The sequence below is a fragment of the Pararge aegeria genome, chromosome 22 (genome assembly GCF_905163445.1).
Source record: "Pararge aegeria chromosome 22, ilParAegt1.1, whole genome shotgun sequence".
NCBI classification, from domain to species: Eukaryota; Metazoa; Arthropoda; class Insecta; order Lepidoptera; family Nymphalidae; genus Pararge; species Pararge aegeria.
The window spans coordinates 13,440,755-13,461,566 of NC_053201.1; the positions used below are offsets into that span (position 1 = coordinate 13,440,755).

The window sequence follows — 20,812 nt, forward strand, 5'->3', positions numbered from 1 at the left end:
CCCTGCCGGGAATTGAACCCAGACCAGGGAGGACGTCAAATGCTGACTTCCCAAAATGTTCAGTTTTCCAATGTAAACTATACCAAAAAATCTCTGCAACCCCGTGCTGTTTATATGAAAGACAAAACGACAAACACGCTTTGACATTTTTAAATTAATAAAATAGTACACAGGTTTGATTCTACACAAAAAAAAATATCATATCAACCAATTATTGACCCACCATTAGTCTCGGGTTTCCTCTTAGAATAGAGATAGGTTGAGATCGCAGTCAACCACGCTTGCTAAATGCGCATCGGTGGACTCCACACGCCTTTGAGAACATCACGGAGAATTATAAGACATGTAGATTTCCTCACGATGTTTTCCGTTACCGTTAAAGCATTAATTATATTATATTAATTGATTAAAACCTCGAATAAGTTATAAGAGTTAGAGACGCTTGCCGGGGTTCGGATTTGGCTCCCGAAAGTGAAGCCGAAGTCTTAAACACTGCTTCTTGATATCTAGGTGAAATTAGTGATATAACGTAATACTACATCAACAACTATATCGGGTCAGGGCACGAGGCTTCGGCGCCGCACGGCATCAAAATGTCACTCATCCAGTAATCACATGATTACGTCGCAATTACATCATCGCGAAAAATATTGTTAATTGCTGGAGCGCCGTGGAATAACTAATGGAATAACTAATACTTGTTCGATTCCTAGCATCATCGTCATCATCATCACTTCAGCCGATTGAAGTCCACGGCTGGACATAGGTTTTTTTGTAGAGAGTTCAAAAATCCACGGTCCTGGGCCGCTTGTTTCCATCGGCTCCCAGCGACACGTTTGATGTCGTCTGATCACCTCGTTGGGGGCCGATCAACGCTGCGTTTACATGTGCGGGGTCGCCATTCCAGCACTCTGGATCCCCAACATCCATCGGTACTCCAAGCCCGCCCATTTTCACTTCATCTTTGCAACTTTCTAAGCTATTTCCCAGCATCGACCAATGACATTATCATTGATACTCAAGTTTGCTTTTTTTGCAGTTACAATTGACGGTCCAAGAATGTGGCCCATCTAATGTTAGTAAAAATCCATCGCTTTGAAACAGAGCAACAGTTCACAGCGCATGCAAGAAACACGCCCTGTGCAAATTCTACTTCTACAATTTCTAGCAAGTGCTTTTAATTTTCCGCATACATTAAATTATTACAAAATTTCTGAAGAAATAACCAGTGCATTATACGTTTCATAATTTCAGTAATAGCATTAATACGTAACGATAGCGTAAAAAGGCGAAAACAAGCATTTCGTGGAAATTCTCAGTTGACTTCGTCGAAACGGTTGTTTTGGCGCAATTAAATTTAACTACACAAATATGTTACTCGTCGGACACAATTAAGTGTAATTAGTCTGCGCTGGATATGGACAGCGCAGCCGGCTTATCATTTAAACTATTTAAAGCTTTTCCTTCCACCTCTTATGCACTGTAGACCGGAGTCATCCAAATAGTTTGTTGGTCTCTGTTCTCATTTTGTCAACATAAAAGTGAAATTTATATAAATCGAACCATGAATGAATGTATGTTGTGGTGTGTTTTTACCCCCTTATATATTCAACGTGTGAATGAAAATCGAAATAATACTTCGGAGGCTTTAGATGTTCATTATTTACTGTCTCCGAAATTTATCTGTAAAACCGAAACGCTAATAGTTTATAAGTAAACCATTGCCATAGTTTTTATTGAATTAGATCAGATACAGACCTAAAACATCACATGCAAAAGTAAAATCAAGTGACTCTTGTCACTTCATTACCAATGCGCCGCGTAGCGTAGGTACTATGCACGTGTCGGTCTTTTATTTTCAATAGAACCCTGTTGAAAATAAAAGACCGACCGACCGTCATTAGTAAACACTGAAAATGTTTTGAATACGTTTGTATGGAAATATATCCCCCGATTATATCCCCTGACAAGGGATATAATTAACGTGTCCACTTAAGGAACATGGAAAACTTTGGCTCCGTTTATTATTACACCATTTATGTATTATTTGGATATTATTTCGACTAAGCGCCACTGCTCTGAGTGTTGATAAAACTGTGGGAGAAGATAAATTGTATCCATCCCATGCTAGCCTTGCAGATGCAGGCTTAACTCAACTTAGTACTAAGGTTTTCCAACAATTTACAAATACATAAGTTCTTCGCGAATCTAAGAAGTTTTATGTCTTGAACGTTCATTAACAGACATTTAAGGAGTCCCATTAAAACGGCTGTACTGTACGGCAGTGTATATATACAGTTTGAAGTGCTCACTGCATTCTCCGACGACGCGCCGGTCACCCCGTTATTTGTCGACTATCAGCTAACACGCTTCTCTTGTCTGTCAGCTAACGTTACGTTTTCAGTTATATTTGTTTATGTTACACTTTTACGCAATGCGGAAGTGCCCTGAACATAATGTTTTACTGTTTGGCGAAAAACTGTTAACGGTTTTTGAGAACCTATATTGCGTAGTACAGTAATAAAATAATAAACTGTTACAAAAATTAGGAAAAACACTACCAAAATATAATTTTATCAAAATTTCACTGAATTAACATTATAAGTTTCTACTAAAGCTTGAATAATAGCCGAAGAATCGGTTGACGTATCGGTTCAGCCTAAAAATCGTGTTACAATCCTGTTAACCTGCAATAACCTCTAGACTTTTCTTTACAACGCAAGTCACGCTGCAGTTTATTGCCTATTGTTAATTACAGTGCGTCCATCACGACATCACCGATTAAACCTCTTAACTCGTGACGCATTAGAACCAAAATTTAATCCTTGGCTTTCCGCGACCGTGTGTCTTGGGTCTTAATCAAGGACTAGTCGTGAAAGTGGAAAATATCGCGTATCAACATTATTCAACTCGCACAGGATTCTGTCATCTATTTTAATGCTTTAGGTGTTAATATAGCGTCAATGTGTTATTGTTATATGCCCTTCTTGTTGTTTTGTTTTGGGGTGTTTGAACAAGTGTGGTGGAATAAATTTAGTTTTATTTCAATTGTGGCGCGTGCGCTATAACACTTCATTTAATGTAAATTACCGTCTGCTATTAAGATAATATCTTAGGGGTACAGCTTAGGCCCCGTTGTCGGATTTTTGGACGCAGGTAGCTAAATAAATAACTTTTTCATACAGTGTACGATTTTATTGAATTCACTTATTTAAATAATTATAACATCGTGACAACATATTATATTGCTTTTGTGCGTGCGTTTTGGTTTGTTATTCACTTCGAGACCTGGTGATTATCACGCTATGAATCTATCAAAATTGTATGTGCGACGGTGCTTAACAAAATTTACGGTTTATTCTGCACATTCAAAGCCACCTGAAATAAATAAGTGTTTGATTTTGATGATAATTGTAGAAAATTTGTGTTCCCTTTTTTAGTTTCTTTTGAAATCAGACTTCGTGGATTAGTCAATGATTTTATCCTTACTTATAAATATAAAGAAAAAGTGTGTTTCTTTGGTTTTCCTTCACCAAACCTTAGTACTAGACTTAGCAACCAATCAACTTGATTTTTAGTTTAAAAAGATATTTAATAAGTCGGAGAGTAACATCGGCTTCTTTTTTTATCATAGGAAACCGAACGGTTGCTACGAGATTCGTAAGAAACCGATATTAACGCTGGCGAAGAACGTGGGCAAGTAGTCCATAATCGAAACAAAGCCACTACTCTTAAACATACGCATTTCTTTACGTTTTATTTTAAAGCTTTTTATATAGCTTGACTTCTAAATGCAGCTCAAGCTATATATATGACAAATTACGTAGAGATTTAGCGGATTTGCCGTGAAACTAAGGAGTTAGCTCAGACAATACTGACACGCTTTCAACATTGTTAAGAATTTGGATAATTTCCGAAGCTATTAAATTTACAATTTAATTTCACTGAATGTACCAAAGTTAATTATTTAACTCACGGAAGGAGATTGTATTCAAATTTAAACTCTGCTCACTTTAACCTTAAATTAATTTTACTGTGCACAGAGATCACAGATCTCAACTCCGTACGAATTAATGTGGGAACATTACATAGACGATGACAGTATAGGCCGTTGTTTTAGCAGTTGGCATCCGAACGTAGGCTTCGCTGGGCGAATCTAACGCCCATTCCAAAAAGCAAACGTAAATTTACTGTTCATACCACACAAATATGTACCTTACGGGATTACAATAAGAGTGTTTGCGAAATTAACCAAAGATACAGGAAGAAATAAGTAATAAATGAATGAAGGAAAACTAAATTATCAATGTGTGGGTAGGAAATCGAGTTATGTTCAAAATTGAACTTTATAGTGTTTGTAATAAACGCGTCGGAACTTAAATTCGAAGAACCTTATTTGTGTGCAGTGAAAGTTTTTAATTTGTATGAAGAGCTTTCGATTGTGATAAACCTTATTGCGAGTGCGACAGGGTTCAAGTTTGTTGTTAAAATACGGATCTCATTGGAGTCGCAGTGTTAAATGAACATTCTCTTGGTATGTCAGCTGTGTGTATAATTTAAATGGCTATGATTTAATTCTAAACTAGGTGTTTCCCGCGATTTCATCCACGTGGAATTTCCGTGTGGGTTTTAACGACATCTCTGGCACTTTGGTCTTGTGAGTGGGATGAGTGGTTTCAGGATTGATTCCCGGCGGAGTGAATTTTTAGTATGGTCTAGTGGTTGGCATGTTTGTATAAAGGTTCCAATGTTCTGGGTTCGGCCGGATTGCAAAATATTTTTAGTCAATGTATTTTTCGGTCAAAATGCTCTTGAAAAGGGGTTAAGGCCGTGGTCCGCCACGCTGGCCCACTTGGTGGACTCCACACACCTTTGAGAACATTATGTAGAACTCTCAGGCACGCAGGTTTCCTTGCGATGTTTTCCTTCACCGATAAAGCAGGTGATATTTTTATTACTTAATTACGCACATAACTAAGAAAGATATATAGAGGTGCGTGCTGGGATTCGAACTCGGCCCCCCGAAAGTGAAGTCGAAATCTTTCCCACGAATCTTTATCACCGCCCATTAATTTTGCAAAAGAAAATTCACAAGTTGAAATATTTAATTTAATGGATACTAGCGACCCGCCAATACAATTCAATGTTTTTACTTATGCGGGGCTACTACTATATTTCTTAACTATTAACCCTGGTTAATATTCACCCCTGTCAACCTGCCACCTAAGAAATTGGTTTCCTCGAGGTATCGTATCAGAACGCAAATTTGCTTGACGTCATGCCTTTGTCGGTTGGATGGTAACAAGCTATAGCCGAAACCAGAGAGAAAATTTTGAAATTATAGATTCCCAAATTATCCCTTATTATAAGATCACATTACTTTACTTTTTTATGTTTATTGAAGAGCGCTTGACTGCAATCACACCTGATAATAAGTAATAATGCAGCCTATAAATAAATAAATAAGGTGGTGCGCGCTTGCCTGGAAGATGCCCATTCACTCTTGGTTTGAAGGTACTCGTATACTTATACTTAACTACTGCGTCGGGGAGATCACAATAATATAACCGTGCCAACATTGAAAATTTATAGAGAGATGCGTAAAAGGTTGTTATTTAGTATTTACTCTCTCCGTCGAACTGTTTTCCACTCGTTTTATGGCACAATTGTAAATTACTGCAGTACCTAATCCTTTCGCATATTGTTTGCTTCAATTCATATGATTATTTTTAACTCATTGTTAGCTGGTATTCTCCTGCAAATATCAATTGTATAACATATTTGCAAGAGAGTTAATATTATACTTACTTTACCCCCGGCTTCTTATTTGGCACAACGTGTCTGCTTCCTAGTAGCATTCTTCTTGTAGCATTTTTACTGACCGCCTTCGCACCACCGATTCGTCTGGTATTATATTTTGGTCAAGGTGTATTTAGAAATTTAAAGTATTAGAACTAATATTAATTGAATGTTTTTTTTTTTAATTTGAGCAATCCAAATATCACTTGTTTAGCTATTAACGGTAAGGAAACAATCTTGAAGGAACCTGCATGCCTTAGAATTCTTCATAATGTTCTTTAGAGCGCGTTAAGTTTCTCGGACGCGTACGAAGCGCTTCGCATCTTCGTTTCTGATCCGCACCGCTAGGATCTGGAATGCCCTTCCAGCTTCCATTTTCCCCAGTTCCTACAGTATGAGTACCTTCAAAACAAGAGTGAATAGGCATCTTCTAGGCAAGCGCGTTCCACCTTAGGCTGCATCATCGCTTACCATCTGTTGTGATTGCAGTCAAGCGCTCGTCTATAAACATTTAAAAAAAAAGTACCAACCTAATTCCTTCTATGAGGAGACTCGTGCCCTGTAGTTTGCCCGTAATGGGTCGATAATGACGTTTAAGATGGCACACATTTGTGTCAATGTCTCTGGGGGTTTCGGACTGCTGTCTGTGTGTTCCACCACAAAGACATAGACATAGCCCGAGACCCCAACCCGTTAGTGGGCGAGGCATCCACTTGCACTCTCGACCCAAATGCCGTTCTCATTCTGAGACGGCTCAAAGACTTGCTTCACGACCCAGACTATCCAATTAGATAATACGCACGTAACGCGTTTTCGCGGCGTTTTCGCGGGCGAAAGCGAGGGCCCCGGTCTCTAAAAACACCCGGACATGGGTCCTTACCACGTTAACTCGAGCTGGGTGTGTGACTTAACCTTTGTCCAAATATCCACACTCGTCCAAACCTCGACCGAAGCCGAGGTCCGAGCCCTCACAAAAGGACTAGGCCCCCCTATGGATCGACGTCACCCATTCGTCGCCGATGTCGTCGAGCCTTGGGGCTTAACTCCTGGCGAGCTTTCGCGTTGGTTCCCATCCCCCGGTGACGCTGTAACAACACTCAAGGTGCACTCAACGTATCAGACGGTTCTTCCAATATAACATACAGACATAAATATACAATTATACAGATATGATTTTACAATTTCATAATAGCATGTACGTAAATATATGCACATATTAGCTGTATCTTGCAAAAGTGTATATTATTAACTTAATAACGCTAACAATAAATAACGTAAATACTCTTAGATTTGTTCAGCGATTATCAGCAAAATATATTCCTATAGCTTGTGCAAATAGAAATTTCCATATTTCTAATCGCAGACCTAATACAATTAGATATTTATGCAACTGTTTGTGATCTACAAAGTCAGAAATGCTGAAGTTATAATCGTATATCGTGTTTGTCCTTTACGCCACAAAGGCTGTACTGATTTGGGAATGGAATTAGCTTCCTGTAGGCCTAAGATGCGCGCTATTTTTTAATTATTGTGTCTACCACTTTCTCGTCCCAATTATATAAGCTAAAACGAAAATGGATATTCATAATTATAGTGGCGCTAATCAAATCAGAAATTAGGAGATCCGTGGAAGAACCAGAGTTACCAACATAGCTCAACAAGTCGCGAAGCTTAAGTGGCAATGGGCGGGGCACACAGCACATAAGTACTAATCGTATATGTTTGTTTGTCAATTTAAAGAATATAATAAAACACATTTATTACAGCGACATTACTATACAATTGTTGATTTTTTTAAAGACAGGTTGCTTGGTGCTTCTTCCGGCTCCTTTTTCATCCCTCACAATATAGAAAAATAAATGTAAAAATGTAAAATTTAAATTGTTGAGGATGGAAAAGAGCAACTGCTGAGTCTCTTGCCGGCTTCTTCTCGGTAGAATCTGCCTTCCGAACCGGTGGTAGAGTCACTACACACAGACAGACTTGACGTTTCAATAGTGCTTATATCAGGTCTACATGAAATAAATGAATTTTGAATTTTTTTGAATTTTTTTCACCGTTGCCGTCATTTGATTCATGAATGTGCAGAAGTTCTGGCAGCGTTGTAAATAACTTGACATTTCTAATGAAGCAGGGTTTAGGTGTTGCTGATTGACGTTGGTATGTGGCATTGTTGATTGTTATCAAACGGGTTATCTAATACCTTTGGAAGGTTTGGTTTCACCTATAAGATACCCAGAATTACTTTGATATTATTAATGTGCGACTGGCACATTAATAATATCAAAGTAAATCGTCAAGGAATTTTAGAACTTAGGTTTTTTTTTTTTTTTATTCCACTACAAGTGATGATGTAGTCTAAGATGGTAGCGGGCTAACCTATTAGGGAGTATCCCTAGTTAACCTGTTAGGAGTCCCCTAATCGGTTTCCACGCGACATCGCACCCGAACACTTAATCGCTAAGCGGCACGTCTTTGTATGTAGGGTGGTAACCAGCCCCAACCAAAGCCTCCCACCAGGCTAGACCAAAGAAAATTCCGAAATAACAAATTCCCAAATTGCCCCTGCCGGAAATCGAACCCGGTACCTCATGATTAAATTCACACCGCTCACCGTTGCGCCAGGTGTTACTATTTAGAGTTTATAATTGAAAATTGTTATCGCTATAATTCGTTAATCTAGTCTAGACTATGGGATTCAAGGACCTTAGGTCTTATGTCCTTTTTCACTAACTATGAACAAGGCAATGCCTAAATAAATAACGCCTCATCTAAGGAGATTCCTAGGCATACATCAACCACTCAACAAACTCTTTAAAAAAACGACAAGACACAGTACCTAATAATTCGGAATCTGGACCTCGTGATGCATAGTTGAACATGCTAAGCATTCGACTAACGAGACATCAGCAAATCGGGCTTCAGTCTGTCTGTCAGTCAGTCAGTCAGTCAGAGCAAAGACTTTTATAGTTATAGATAATGTAATTATGGACTAATGAATTGAAATAGATAGTATTATCTTCGTTTTTGCAGAAAGCATACTTTATTTCTTTTTTATCTTTATTCATAAAGGACTATTCGATTGTTTTTTACCTGTAAGGAATTGTGAAGCAGACAAAGATAAGCTTGTTACCTGTATGCACCAGAAAGATAGTAATATATTATGATTTCAGACATATTTTTTTTGTCGCAATTTATGTATAACTGAATAGTAGATTGTGCTACAAGGGCATAAAACTATCGATATTTAAGTCGAGGATAAAATTGGTTTTATGACATAGTTACAGTACGATTGAAACGTAAATGCGCCCGTGAAGTTTGCGCACCACACACATTTTGGGTGTCCGGTGTAGCGGGGAGAGTAACAGCGCACGTCTAACTTCACGCAGACGCATCTAAGTTTGAATCGTACAGTACACACGCTGGTTTTGACTTTGACAGCGAGAAAATTTGTTCGAGGTCTAAGGATAAAGTCTCAGATACAAATCCCATAACTGAAAATAGAATAGGTTTAAAAAAAACATCTACATATTAGTTTCGTGATTTCCCGCCGACTGCTTGTATTCTTCTGAGCACAGACTACACTACATAAATAGACCACGCGTCAAGTGATGTTGAAAGGTCGATACCTTACGTTATTATTTTCTTGTCGTTGTTGTCATTTGATTCATGAATGTGCACATGTGCATAATATTCTCCCACAATGAGAAGAGCTTAAGGCTTTAGTCCACATCGCTGGCCCAGTGCGGATCGGTGGACTCCACACACCTTTGAGAACATTATGGAGAACTCTCAGGCATGCAGGTTTCCTCACGATGTTTTCCTACAGCGTTGAAACAAGTGATATTTTAATTGCTTAAAACGCGTATTATGACATAGAAAAATTACAGGTTTCTTGCTACATTGCTGGGATTCAAACTAAAATTTAGTTTCTAGTTAATTTATTTTTGACATGTATTTATTTTAACTGCATTTAATTTAATTTCGTAACTGATGTACTATGTTAAATTTTTATGGGTAAAGCCTAAAAAAATATTATTTACCCATTATTATAACTTTAAATCGGACCCCGAAAGTGAGTCATACCCACTAGGCAGTGGCGTGCATATGTGTATTAACCAGGGTAGACATAAAGCAAGAAGATGCATAAAATTTAAAAAAATCTCCTTCTATACATGTTGTATTAAATTTTTACAGTAGGCAGTGCATTTGTGTTTATGTGAAGTGAACGCCACTGCCACTAGGCTGTCACCGCTTCAACCGGACTGGCGGTTATTCCATTAAAAAATATATTCGAAAATAGATTGTATTCTATTACAGGAATTCTTTAACGTAATGCTCCGCTTCAAGGCACCTTAATCCACGCATTCGATACGTGTTCCATCTGATATGGATAGATAACACAACCAATTTTGCACCGCCCACCAGCTTTATACATTGTTTATACTACGGTGCCGTGTTGATTGCTTCAGTACTTCAAGGGCGGTTCAGCCGGACGCGCGCCCTTTTTAATTAACGCGGAGTGTCTAAAAATACTTGCATAAAATCTATATAAAAGTAACAGTTACTATAAGAGTTTTGAAAAGGTTAGGCTTAAAATTTACTGGAAAAATCCCCCTATTTTAATAGTTATATAAAAAAGTGGGGTAGGCAGTGCATTCGTGCATATGTGAAGAGCTAAAGCTATTGCCAAGTAGGTATTATCCATACAGAGTTACTATCTAGACTTGGATCAAAACTTGATGTTTGTGAAATATTATAAAAACTAAACTAAACTAAGCAAAATATTAATTATTTTCCACTTGATAAATAATAGCATTTTGCTAACGAAAAGCATTTGCTTGTATTTTCAAATTATTAACGGTTGCCCGCAACTCTATTCGTTAAAAATTTAAATTTACACATTAACACGTGTTAATGAAAACCGAAATAATACGAGTACTTCACAGGCTTTTTTGGTACATTATGTAATATCACGGAGACTTATCTGCGAAACCAAAACGCTAATGGTTTTAAAGAAACTATTGCCATAGTTTTCACTGAAATAAATCAGATACATCACATGTAAAATTAAAATCATGTGATTCCTGTCACTTTATTATTTACGCGTCATGGAGCGTAGGTCAGGTAATATGCGCGTATCGGTCTTATATCTTCTATAGGGTCATAAGTAAACACATGTTTTCAATTGGTTTGTATGGAAAAATGAAAATGCTTCTTTTGATTTCATGTTTGTACAGGGTTATTGTTCCATACAGTAAAAACAATGAAATTTTATTATATTCAGCCGATTATTTTGATTTTATTTATTTTGATGTTTTATTAATTATTACATAAATGAATTTGTTTAAATTAAGATTTGCATGTCATATATTATGACTAAACATGTATACCTACAATGTTTTATGCAAATAAAAGGATTTGATTTGATTTGATTTTGGTGATTTCTTATGAAGTATACTTATACATATTAACATTATTTCGTAATTCGGTTACACGTTGTATTACATACATCAGCGTTTGTTTTAGTTTTTATTTCTTTTATATGAGAGAGAGAGAACCAGTGCATAGACACATAAAGCTGTTCCGATTTGTGTTGCTGGGTTTTCACGATGTTAATGCTTATAAGCATTAGGTATACCTAAAGCTTAACGTGCTTTCAAAGACAGAACACCACCCAATGTTCTCATTTCGTCTTCATACTGAAAAATGTATCATTGAAAACTTTTTGTGATAGAGCTCGTCCGGGAAAGTTCTACCGCTATGATTATATCTGCTGCTAAGCAGCATTTCTGCTGCCAAGCAGCATTGCTATGTTCCGGTCTGAATGGCGTGGTTGCCGCTGTAATTTCAGACACACGAGGCTAAACACCTACGCCTCAGGTTGATGGACACAATGCGACTCTTTGCAGGACGTTTCTATTGCGTTTCCTGCCACGCATAATTTGAGTACCTTCAAGGCAAGAGTGCTTTTCCTAGGCAAGAGGGCTTTTTCTAGGCAAGCGTGCTCCTACCTTAACCTAATTATTGCTTTCTAAAGGTGGGGTCCCACGGCCCGTGTTGTCACAGGCCAGGCCGGACCGTGGGACGCCTGTGGATGCCTGTGCGGCTGATTACTTTTCACGCCGTGCCGTTCCCAAGGTGTGTGTCAGCCTGTACCGGCCTCAACTCGAATATTAAATCGTTCGTCCAGTCCATCATGTGCGTGTACCGCCGCAGGTAAAATGAATGAGTTAGAACCGACGCAGACGCGCCCGCACAGGCCACGGCAGGCACCGTCGCGCCGCGCCGCGCCTTTGAACTTACCGACTCCCGACGGGCGACCACAGGCTTCATCGGGCGCGACGGTTCCCATGGCCTGTCGGTCTGGCCTGTCATAACACGGGCCGTGGGACCCCACCTTAACGGGCATGATTGTCGTCAATATTAAAATATAAAAATTATGGAACGTCAACAAAAAGTTTTTACATTTTTTCGGTATACCCTCATTCTAAACGGTAATTTGAATAAGTAACGATTTTGTAGCATTAATTGTGAATCTTAACTACACTCTATCCGTTAGACTAACCAAGAAAAAAATTGTCAACGGCTGGGTGTAAGGAAAAGTTCTTCACCTTATCTTTAAATTAAGACCTAGATGTATAAATAAATAAGCGCTGACCTATCATTAATATAAAAAAAAAACGTGTCCCTTGTATACCCAGCAGAGTGTTGCGATGTTTCCATAGGCACTTAGGTTTAGGTTTGCACTCACCATCAGCGCCATCTATTTGATGCATCAATTACACCCGGCTTGATCTGAGAATCGAATCCAGGACATCGTGATCTCTAGTTGAGTATGCTAAACAGCAGATTATAAACAATGAAGTAATGCAAGGTACGGCATATGGGCCCGGTAATGCGGTGATAAAGTTTAATTTTACCGCGCGTTTACGGTTGGTTTTAAATTTCAGCCAGTCAGTTAACGGCTTCCGCTGGTAACGTTACCAAATCCCGTTATCTGTTTAGATGTTGGATATTTTTTTATCTATTATCTGATCTAATTCCAATCTCTATGTACCTATGTAACAATCAATATAATCTTAAAGCTATTTGATAAACAGTTATACTGAAATAGAAACTATTTACGTACTGAATTGTCACCAAATATGTTGTATATTATATCATAATAACTACTGTTGTAAAATTACCTTTATTTGTCCCCTTTGAGGAAAAAATTTTATACTAATATATAAAGCTGAATAGTTTGTTTGTTTGTTGGTTGAACGCCATGATCAAAGGAACTACTGATCCGATTTGAAAAAATATATCAGTGTTGGATAGCCCATTTATCGCAGATAGGCTATATATTTAGGCTTATATATTCTTTTTTTTACTATTTTATATCGGTATTCTTTTTCTTCGAGTGCTTTCGCTGCGTGCGCTTCGTAAACGGTTCGGTGCGCTGAGTTTCGATAAAATCATTTATCGCAAAGTTGTTCTCCTTTAAAACTTCTAAAAAAAGTCCGCGACAGCATATGTCTATCTTTTAAGGTTGACTTACACGCGGACGCAGTCGCGAGGGACCGTTAGTGATAAATATAAGCAACATTGTACCTTATCTTATAATTCATTTGTATTTGCATTCTTTTGTTTTGTTTTTTTACAATAAAAGTGTATTCATTTATCTAAATTTAAGAAATAAATCAATCTAATTGCTTAACTTGTTATAATGCAATTTAAAACTTGTATTGTTAAATGGGTTTATTGATACCCATACAAATCAGACCGCCAGCATTCAAAATACGTATACGAACTATTTAAGTTATTTGACGTCAGCTTAGATACTCGCCCTTCGTCTAGATAGTAACCCTACCCGCTTTTTTATCTTCCTTTTTGATCCATCAATGACCGCAATTACTAAATTCAAAATGGCGGCATCCAGGCGCCATTATAGTATTTAGTAGGATAGTAGTTTTCATTACTACATTCTCGTCTTTTTATCTATAGATAACATTCCGAGTTGGAGTACCTAACTAACTAGTAGCTATAGTATTGAAAGTGCCAAGTTCTTACCGTCATCCTGGTTACCTTCACACGAGGCCGTCGTTTAGTGCTTCCCGAAATGCCTACTCTTATCGTTGAGAGGTTGCTGGCCAAGTTGCACTGGATCGTGAGTACCTACATATATCTGCATAAATACTCTCGTCGTTACAAATAAACGTTGCGTAACGTCGGAACAGATACGCAATTTTTTATTACCACTTCAAGTTACAGCACCTTTTAGAAAGTAGAAAAGCACTGCGTAGTTATTCCGACGCTATGCCTATGTTTATTTGTAAGGTCAAATATCTGTGATGTCTGTGTGGTGGATTTTTTTACTATTAAAAATATCTTATGGTACGACTACCATTTTCCTTCTCAGGAAATTTTGCATTTGGACTCGATATTAATTTATTGATGATTGAGGACTTTAAAATGTTACGGATGTGCCTATAGCTGTTTACGTGATACTTAGTACTAGCCGCATTACTTAAAAAAACCAGTAGGCACTGTATAAGTATTTTGGAAGTTATCTCTAACTTATTTAAGTTATGTGCGTTTTAAGTAATTAAAGTATGTGAGGGAAAACAATATTAGAAAACCTGCATGCCTGAGAGTGCTCCATATTGTTCCAAGGCGTGTGAAGGCCGAGTGGGTTAACGTGGTGGAGTACGGCCTAAACCCTTCTCTACCCTTCGACTACCCTCTACAGCAAACACAAACTCTGCTTCACAGCGTGATTATGGGCTAAGAAGTGCGAAACGAAGATGCGAAGCGCTTCGTACGCGTCCGCGGTATATCGACCACGTAGGGATGCAGATCCTTACGGTGCCTCTCGGTTCGATGGTAAAAAGGCGAGGGGGGAACTAGATCGAATAGTTCTTGAGCACCCTCTCCCTATAAAATACCGAAAGGCAGGCAACCTTGCGATGATGTTCGAAACTCTGAAGTTTTTTATCGGCTAGGTCACCGATGAGCCTTCTAGCACGGCGATCTACCAAATCCAAGGCATCAAGCTGATACTTCCGTTAGAAGAGGCCTTTAGTCCAGTCATCATCATCGTTTCAGCCTGTGGACGTCTACTGCTCAACATTTCCGGCATTTCCCAATTAGCGCCACCACACCCGGTCCTCATTCTTCCTCGACCACCTGCCCCCGACCCCGTCACTCTCTTTGTAGTGGAATTAAACGGACGCCAGAGCCTGGTTCGTCAATCGCCTCAAATCGCCAATGATAAGGTCGCCTTTTGCTTTAAATTTTTTTTAAGTATGTTTGTAATTTCTCCTATATTACACAATAAAGATGTTTAAATAAAAATAAATTCTTATAATATACAGTTTGACACCCAGACACTGAAATCCATTCATGTTCATCACACAAACATTTTTCCAATTGAATCGAACCCACGGCCTTGTAGGCGAAAAGCAGGGTCACTGCCCACTGCGCCACTCGGCTGTCAAATGATGATAATTTAATACGAAATATCCTGCGTACATCGATGTAATTCATAGACATTGACAAAAATTTCTCAACAAATTACGATATTGATTGCAAATGATTTCCAAATGCAACTAACTAGTTCATTTAATTGTACCGACTACAAATCTTAATCGTAATAACTTGTAATTATTATTTTGCGGTTATAAAGGTAACATGTAATCCGAACAGTTAGCAGTAATAAAATATTACCGGTCCACTTTCGTAATCGTTGATTTAATCGTTAGAGTTGTTAAAAATAACGAGTTTTTATTAGGTATACACAATTTAGATAGTCAGTTATAGGTTTGTGATAGCTTTTGTTTTGATAAGTATGATAATATATTTGTTGATTCATTCATTGAGTAGGTATTTAATGCACACGTTTGTCCAAGATTCACCAAGCCGGGGATTTTTGGTTCAAGACTTTTCCGCGTTGGTGTATGTATTCAGGAGGGCCAGAAAACATGTGGATGTGGTGTGGCACCATGTGGTGGAAAAATTCATTTATTTAAAGTAGGCCTAATATATGAGCACTTTTGAAACGTCAAGTATGCCAGTTTGTAGTGACTCTACTTTGGCCGGCGATGTGTGTATTGTCATAGTATATTTATTATTATTATTATTTATTATATGGTAATAAGTATTGACGCTCCTTGTAGTAGAGGGTATATGCTCTAGAAAACTTTTGCCTAAAAGACGACTTATGTGGGACATTAATAGGCTAAAGAGTATAGTGAGACATCGATAAGATATATACAACGTGAAATTAAAACCGAAATATTACTTCACAGGCTTCAGAGGTACATTATCTATTAACGGTCTCTGATACTTTTCTGTTAAACCGAAACGCTAATGGTTTTTGAGTAAACCACTGCCATTGTTTTTACTGAAAGAAATCAGATACAGACATAACATCACATGCGTAATTAAAATCGACTGTTTGTGTTACTGCACTTTATTAGGTACGCGCCGCGTTGCGAAGGTAGGTACTATGCGCGTGTCGGTCTTTTATCTTCATTAGGGTTGTTGTAAGTAATCAATTAGAAAATTTGAATTAGTTTATATGGAAAAAACAAATATGCTTCTTCTAAATAATATTTTTACTGGCGATTCCTTATGAAGTTTATTTATTCTATTCTACTCTATCTATTTACTATTACCCTTCAACAATATTTCATAAACCCGTTGTAAATATATATATTATATATACAGAATCTGGACCCCCCCGACTTTCGTCATCGTCAGCATTCGTCAGATGAAACATTAAAATTACAAACATCCTGAATTCCCGCTACGTTATGAATCATTGCAACTTTACATGTACCTTCTGCTCGGTTACAATTCGATACGTAACAAAACAAACATACAAAATGCATTCAATCTAAAGATTAATAACAAAGCTTAGGACTTTGTTAATTGCTAATTTCTAGAACTGCCTTATATCACCATCTTTGTCATCATCGTTGAAGTCTTGAAGTCTATGTTAGATGATACAAACATCGTCTAGAAATTATTTTCTCCGTTGAATGTGCAGACCAATTCGTGGGCTTCAATTTTGTCCACATTTGCTACAGCAAAAACTGAGGATCACTGACCCGCCTTCCCGCTCTCCTTAGTCCAAGAACATCGAAACTTGGTGTATCTCTCCATATACTCCTGACGATCGCGGACTTTTCCCAATCTTTGTGATCAATGTGAAAGTCAACCATACCTCTATTGGTGCACACTCATAGAAGATTCTCACTCATTAGTTATCTAGAATCTACCTGTAACTCTAGGTAGATTCATCATTATCATATTCAACATGCGAACTGCACGCTTCTAAGTATTACGTATCTCACGACAGGCTAGCGACAAGCGTAAATCACTTCACTCATCTCGTCAAACGTCACTTTTGCATACAAACAAAATCAAAGGTGACGTTTGACAGCAAAATTTCCAAGATTTACGCCTGTCATTAGCCTGTCTTACAGAAAGGCTTAGTGGCCAAGTATGCGGATAGACTTCACACGCCTTTAAGAACATTATTTAGGTTTCCTCACGAAGTTTTCCTTCATCGTTGAAGCAAATAATATTTAATTGCTAATTTTTAGAGTCGCAAATAGCTCCGAAAGTTAGAGACGCGTCCGGGATATAGAACTCTGTCCCCAAGGTAGACCGAAGAGCTAACTCCTAATCTGACACCTATGTACAGCTTGTAAACAATACAAATAAATAATCAACATAATTAGTTTGTACCTACATGGTCGGCAGCGCAAAGCGACGCCATATTTGGCAAACAATGCTGCTAGCGCCGTATACGCGGTCATCGCGTCAGCTGGACGTTAGCCAGAAGCCATGATTTTGTCGCGTCCCTCTAACATGTGACGTCAACTGATGATCAGAAGGTTAGTCCAAGTTGTAAACGATGGCGATAGTGTTACAATCGAGTTTATTTTGTTTATAAATTACTACTACTAATATATAACTAATACTATAAATGCGAAAGTTTGTAAGGATGGGTGGATGTTTGTTACTCTTTCAAGCAAAACTATTGATTAACAAAATAGGCATTTTTATCCCGGAAAAATGTGCAATTCCGTCGGTATTTATGAAAAAACAGAAGGACTTTCTTTGGTGTAAATTAGAACTAAGTAGATAGAATCTGTTTTTACAAATAAAACAAGAATTTAATAAACATATTAAATCGCTCCGAATCTAGGTTATCTGCAGCAGACGTTCCTTAGTCTTTCTACAATATATCCTTCACAAGGTATACAAACTATTTCGCAGATTAATTGTGAGAAGTGTGGTGAAGGAATGGTATTCCGTTTGTAAAAATAAACTTTGGAGTTGATAAACAGCCATAAAATCTATAAGCAAAAATAGTTAATGTGGTAATACATTTTAAACTTTATTATAAACATCAAGATTTGATGGACATTTTAATGAATTTGACATTGGATGCCGCTCAATTCTCAAGAGTCAGTGATTACCTCTTTGAGCATTCGTATCTCAGTGTCTTGAGTCCAGGACGTCTAGAAAGAGGTCAGTCGCTCCATTTGCGCCAATTGTATATATTAATATGACCCCGACCTTATCGTGGGTTGTCGTTTAGTTTTAAGTGCGAATTTATTGATCCAGCCATTTAGCATGTTTGATCTTGGCCTTCAAAATGTTTGCGTGGTGGAAAATATCTTTGAAAGATAAATATTTATTCTACTTGTTAAATTTAACTAGTATTGATTTTAAATCATAATAATAACATATTTTTAGATTTCAGTTCTTTATTCATATATTAAATATTGTGTGTTATTTAACCCTAAAACTCCCTCTTACCTAAAGGAGAAATTTAATTTTCTTGGAGTGCAGTCAGATATACGTTCTTGTCGTACGCTGACTTTGAGCATGCCGTTTCATAAAACTAAGTTTTATAAGTATTCATTCATTGTTCAAGCTACTGAACTGTGGAATGCACTCCCAATAAGCATACGACAGTCAAGGTCACTAGACATATTCAAAATTGCTGTTAAAGCCCATTAACTTGAAAAGACGACATTGATTCACTCTTACTCATATTTAAGTATGTTTTAGTATATATTAGTTTATTATTTTTTATATTTATTATTATTAATATTTTATGGGTGTAATCTTGATAAGTATTAGTGTGTAATTGTTCGTAAGTATGTATATGATAATAATACACCCCACCAATCGGTTTCCCTTGGTTTTCCTAATCCTAAGGTTGCCTGGAAGAGATCGCTACTAAGCGATAAGGCCGCCCTTTGTATCCTACTTTTTAAGTTTATTTTTGTTGTGTCCATTGTTTTTTTTTTTTTACTATTTGTGGTTTACAAATAAAGTGTATAAATAAATAAAAATAAATAAATAAATAAATATTCTTGTCTTATCATAAACTCCTAATTCATTATGGTTTTTTTTTTTTACTTTGCCCCTGCCGAATTCTCACTCTTTAGATATAAGAGACCAACGCTTGACTTGAATCACATCGTGATGTTCAATGATGATGCTAAGAGTATATTGCGCTTAAGATGCTTTTATAAATACAGGTTTGATGAAAAGAATATGTCCACAACGCGGTGTTTTGCCGATTTTTTTCCAGCGGCTTCCAAAAACACGCTTAATTTTGTCAGTCCATCTCATAGTTGTATGCTGATTTTATTACGTGAATAAGCCTAGCAACTTTTAATTCAAACTTCAATTCCAAATTAGTTTTTTCAAGTAAGGTTACTGAAAAATAAGATTGGTGTATTGCAGACTCAGGGGATTTAAGTATTACATAACTAATTACCCGTATCAGTTTTCAATTATTGCATATCTTAATATTAAATGCATATAAATAAAAATTGTTTTATATGCATTTTAAATTCATATTTTTTTTTATTTCCTCCAAGTGTAGGTAAAAATACTAATATAAATTATAAAACCCGTATCAGTCTTAACGCAGAATCCAACCGGAACGCTAAATCGTTTGACGATACGTACGTCTTGGCCTCTAGAGTGGAAATAATGGCCGACCCACAATACCAGATATGAGTGCTTGAGTGCTTTGGGATTTCTGGAATTGTGAATGTGTGTTTCAGAACCATAATACTTATTTTAAAGACGTCGTGACTCCACTTTGTTATATAAAGGAAAATGAAGCAAAAATATAACATTTCTTGTGCGATTGTAGTCAGCCCATTGAGCTAATTTAAGAATTATACTAGTTTCACTTAAAATCCCACAATCCTTGAGTAATAAAGTGCGGACACCTTCTGGTATGTCCTTAATCGAGCTAGATTTCTCCTCTTCCTCGCCATTCGCTTTTCACCGGATTCAGCCACGTCAAACCGCCCGCCTAAGCTTCTAACTCGGGCCACAAACCGCCGGAAACGGGGCTGTTCATAGTCTCTGATTGTCATTGTAATTTTCGCATTACGCCCGCAATGGTGACTGTATCAGTTGACAGTTCACTGTAGAACGCGTCGCGCTTTCGTTTATATCTAACGTAATTTTTTAAATACAAGAAAAACGCAAATTCTTCAAAAAAACTTTTACCAAATTCCAAATTTTGACTGTTTTAAATATTTTTCGAACGGTGATTAATTATTTTTTATAGTTTTGACAATTTTAATCGTTATTTTTTTTAATTTGTGTTGTAATAAACAGACAATTAGGATGTATAAGTATTTAGTATATGGCGTGATTTTTATATAAGTGTTTGTATTAAAACGATGAATGTAGTTTTTTGTATGTGATAGTTTTGATTTGTGTTACGTGGTGATATCGTTAAAATGGTTGTATGGTACATCACTGATTGGAAAATTGAGGTAAATATTATTGATTATATTTGTCAAAAATTAAATAAATAACGTTACCGACAACTTATTATTATAATACCCATACAGACAGACAACCAAAATATTTTTTTTTTGTTTTCCTCCATCGTAAGCCTTATTAGCGAACGAGGCATGACGTCGGAAGAGATATGCAATGTTTTGTTTTTGTTGTTGACAGCAGCTTCCAAACA

General features: G+C 37.2%; 1 protein-coding gene across 1 annotated transcript in view; it reads left to right on the forward strand.

Moving 5' to 3' along the window:
- Positions 1–20,812, forward strand: part of LOC120633993 (regulator of G-protein signaling loco) — a 128,416-nt gene that overhangs the window by 91,263 nt on the left and 16,341 nt on the right. The window lies entirely within an intron of this gene.